This window comes from Hirundo rustica, chromosome 1 (genome assembly GCF_015227805.2).
Source record: "Hirundo rustica isolate bHirRus1 chromosome 1, bHirRus1.pri.v3, whole genome shotgun sequence".
Taxonomy (NCBI): domain Eukaryota; kingdom Metazoa; phylum Chordata; class Aves; order Passeriformes; family Hirundinidae; genus Hirundo; species Hirundo rustica.
The window spans coordinates 14764874-14769321 of record NC_053450.1 but is presented as its reverse complement, the minus strand read 5'-3'; the positions used below and the strand labels follow the sequence as shown (position 1 = coordinate 14769321).

Sequence of the window (4448 nt, the reverse complement as noted above, 5' to 3'; positions counted from 1 at the left end):
GCCATCAGCTTTCCCCCCTCTAAGGACCCCCTAGGGGAAACAAATAATATAGGTCCTGTAGCTAGAGAATAAATGGTACTAGTGGTCCTTTCTGGCTTCAGAATCCGTGAATCAGCCCTTACTGCCCGGGTGGGCTTTCCTCTTTGGTTAAGGGTCTACCATGGAAAAAAAATAGAGCTGATTTCTAATCTTAGCAAAACTCAAATGGTCTTGTAGGTCAGATAATCTCAGTCTGATTACCTTAGTGATTCTTTGCCTGTTCAAATGATATTTGGTGTTTCCCAGAGAAAATGGACTGGAATCAGTAGAAGGATATAGGAACATGTTGGAAACATGCATGCAGCAATCCTTTTTTAATAGATATTTACAATGGCCAGTATCTCTGTGCTTAAGCTCTCACGACATTGAAAGTAATGACAGTATTGCATTTTTCACTTTGGTAGTACGTACACAAAATTTGGAACAGTGCAGAGATGATTAGCATGGCTAATTAGGATGACATACAGATTCATGAAGGGTGACAAATTTTTTTTTGAGCCAATAATATGCCCAACAGGACTAGGAAAGTGATTGTCCCTCTGTATTGGGCAGTGGTGAGGCCACACTTTGAGTCCTGTGTCCAGTTTTGGGCCATTCACTACAAGAAAGACATTGAGATGTTGGAACAAGACCAGAAAGGGCAACAGAGCTGGAGAAGCACCTGGAGCACAGGTCAGATGAGGAGCAGCTGAGGGAGATGAGAGTGTTTATCCTGGAGAAAAGGAGGCTCAGGGGAGACCTTATCACTCTCAGCAACCCCCTGAAAGGAGGCTGTAGCCAGGTGGGGGGTCGGTCTCTTCTGCCAGGCAGCAGTGACAGGACAAGAGGATGTGGCCTCAAGTTGCACCAGGGAAGGTTTAGGCTGGACATCAGGAGGAAATCTTCACTGAAAAGTCTTCCCCAGGGAGATAGTGGTGTTGCCATGCTTGGATGTGTTCAAGGAAAGGCTTGATGTGGGACTTCATGCTGTGGTGTAATTGACAAGGTGGTGATCAGTCAAAGGTGGGACTTGATGATCTTGGAGGTCTTTTCCAACCTTAATGATTCCATGATTTTATGATCTACTTAGTTTATGACTGTATAGATCAGGAAGAATTTCAGGTTAGTATATTCTTTTTAAACATTAAAATATTTCTCCTAACAGCTAATAGTGAAAAAACACACCCCAAAAGCCTTTACCGGAGTTGCATTTAGTGCATATACCAATTAGTTAATTGCTGCATGATACAGCAAATCCTCAGCACTTTAGTTTTCAAAATCTGAACTTCTACATAATTTTATTAATAACCAGTACCTTTATAATGGGCCAAATTAAGCCAAAATCCTTTGTGCAAGGGGGCATAATGTTTGGATTTAAAAAATCTATGTGAGATTTGAATTTGTTGGTTAGAACCCAATACTAATTAAAATTAGACAAAATCCAACAGACCTTTGATAATTACATCAAAAGTTTGCATTCATTTGATGTGGATTGTCTATATTTCATTGTTACTCTCTTAAAAGATTATTTATGTACAAAGAGTTAGAAAAGCGTATTAATATTTAAAAAGTGGAACTATAAGGGCAAACACTGATTCAGCATATGATTTAATTTAATAAATGTTTGCTTTATTCTGCTCAAAACCATGACTTGTGACATTATTTTTTGCATAAAGACTGATCTACAAAGATTCTTAGTAAAATATAGTTCTAGTTGAACAAGAAGTTTAGCTTGTTTACTGGGGACTGGATTCACCAGCATTTGCTTAACAAGCTGGGCATTAAGGAACCACATCAGTCATATTTTCATTCCAAATTTGCCACTGGTTTACTGAGCAAAGTTCCTCAGAGGAAAAAATCTGATTTCATAAAAGATCACACACACCAGGCCTAACAATATGAGGTGCTGTACTGAAAGTTGTCTGGAAATTCAGTATATTTTATGCAACTAAGAGGAAAGTACTTTCCTCACAGCTGCGTACATGGAAGGCACAGCAGTATTATGAAAGGGAGAGATTACCAAAGTTGTCTACACATGGAGAAAGTATGACCTTAGTTAGAACACTCTGGTATTTACTTTTCCTTTCTAGAGAGAGATATACAGTACTTCATGATTTCATTATGCAAGGCAGCAAGGTTTCTGAGCAGTTCAGCAAAAATCCTCAGTTGACTGCAGGCTGGGACAAATAAAAAAGGATCTGAATGAAAATCATCTCTGAGAGAAAAATAGGAAGCAGAGTGCAGCTACTTTTCATTCCATCATGCAGAGGGTGTTTATTGCACTTTAAAGGTATCCACATTAAAAAACAAAAAACAATTCAACAAAACTAACAACGAAACTACACCAATACCAATATTATAAAGTTCCAATTATTTAGGAAGCATTTAAATGGCAGTTGGCTGTGAAGCCTTACTGCAGACTCAGTGTTGACACCAGAGAAACTTTTTCTCATGCATTCCTATTCCTCTGCTCTCATGAGATGCCACCTGGAGTACCTCCAGATCTGAGGCCCTCACAAAGAAAGGACATGGACGTGTTGGAGAAAGTCCAGAGGAGGCCAAAAAGACAATCACAGGGCTGGAGCACGTCCTGTGGTGGCAGACTGTGAGATTTGGGGTTGCTTGGCCTAGAGAAGAGAGGGCTTTAGGGAGATCTTGCAGCAGATTTCCAGTACCTAAAGGGGCAACCTAAAGGAGAGATGGAGAGGGACTTTTGACAAGGACACATAGTGACAAGGGAGGATGGATGGCTTTAAACTTAAAGAGTGTAGATTTAGATTGGACATAAGGAAGAAATCCCTGCAAGGGTGGTGAGACACTGGACCACGTTACCCAGAGAAGCTATGAATGCCCCACCCCTAGAAGTGTTCAAGCCCTGGGATGGGGCACTGAGTAACCCGGCCTAGTGGAATGTGTCCCTGCCCACGGCTGGTGGATTGGAGTTAAATGATCCCTAATGTCCCTTCCAACACAAACTATTCTATGATTCTATTGTATATAGGTAACATTGGATTTTTTACATAATCTTGGGTTTAGGGTCCCAGTTTTTCTTTCTTACATGTTTGAATCTCTTACTATATTCAGTTATTTTATTTATTTTTAATGGTACTCCTTAATTATTATTCCACAGATGTGAAGTAGTGTATGATTTTTGCTCTTCTTGGAAGTCTAATGATGGCATTGAGAGATGTGTATTGAAAGACACATTGACACCTTGCCTTTGCATAAGAAATTATCATTAAAGATTTGTAGTTTAATTAAGTAATACATTTAGCTTGCTGGCTGATCATTTATCGTTTGTAATAGCTCAGTTCAATGTATGGCTCACAAGAGTTCTGCTTGTGGCTCCACACACAAAAGGAGTATCCCAGGAGTATCCCGTGAGTTAAGTAGGAAATGCAAAATTGCTGACTGACCCTTCCTACGAAATACAATGTATGCAGCCAAGCAAGACAAAAAAGCTCTGCGTATTTTCTACATTGCAAATTCTTGTCCACCCAAGCTAACCCAGCTGCAAGAACCAGTCCAGCTGTAGAAGCTTCAAGTAGCTGTGAGCTTAACTTTGAAGAATGAATTCCCTTGCGGTGCTGCAGAATAGTTCTTGGTGCCTGACCTGCTCAGTTATCTCTACAGTATGCACTCACCCACAGTAAACATGCCCACGGTGTCAAAGACTGCAGTAGAACCTGTCTTGGTTTTACTTCAGCAACCATTGTTTTGCTTTTAATCCCACAGTGTTTTTGTTTTGATCACAGACCTTGAACTTCTGCAACAAATAGGGGAAAAGGTCTATAAAATGTTGTTTACAACACAGCTCCATTCAATATACCATCCTGACTGAGTCCCAGGCTCAGGCCTTGTTGTGAGTGAGGTAAGGGCACTGACGGGGGAAAAAGTTATTGAATGTATACAGGTAATTAGAGCCTGCATCATTGCTTACACAAAAGGCTCTAGAGGCAAGAATGCAGGCTAATATTCTTTTAATGTGTTACCTTCAAATGTAGCGCCTTGGAGGGTTATATGTGTTTATATAAGTAAAGCAAAACACAGAAATGCCAAAGTATAAATGAACAATGCTCCTTAAGATGGCAAAAGGCAGGCAGTATAGTTTGTTTTCCTGATGTGTGATTCCCAGGAGCCACAGCAGATTTCAGCAGGGGAAACCTATTGGAGAAGTCCTCTTGGCTGCAGATTACAAGATCTCTAAGGAGCTCTCTAGGAGTAGAGAAGGGTTATTAAAAAGAGATTACTTCCAGGCTGTGACAAACTTCTTGGCACAAGCTAAAGGTGACTTTTCAGAAGATTACAACTAGTTTGATAAGATTTTCAGAAGGATATCATTAAGCACCTCTTCAGCACTGAGGGTAAGCTTTTCTCAGCTTGCAGGTTCTTGAGACAGACTTCGAATGTGCAAAAACTCAACAAAATAG

The 4448-nt window shown here is 40.2% G+C and overlaps 1 non-coding gene across 1 annotated transcript; it reads left to right on the top strand.

Moving 5' to 3' along the window:
* The first annotated feature begins 424 nt into the window (after positions 1 to 424).
* Positions 425 to 530, top strand: LOC120764445 (U6 spliceosomal RNA). The gene has a single exon (XR_005704221.1). It is a non-coding gene; the product is annotated as a U6 spliceosomal RNA (small nuclear RNA).
* The last annotated feature ends 3918 nt before the right edge of the window (positions 531 to 4448 follow it).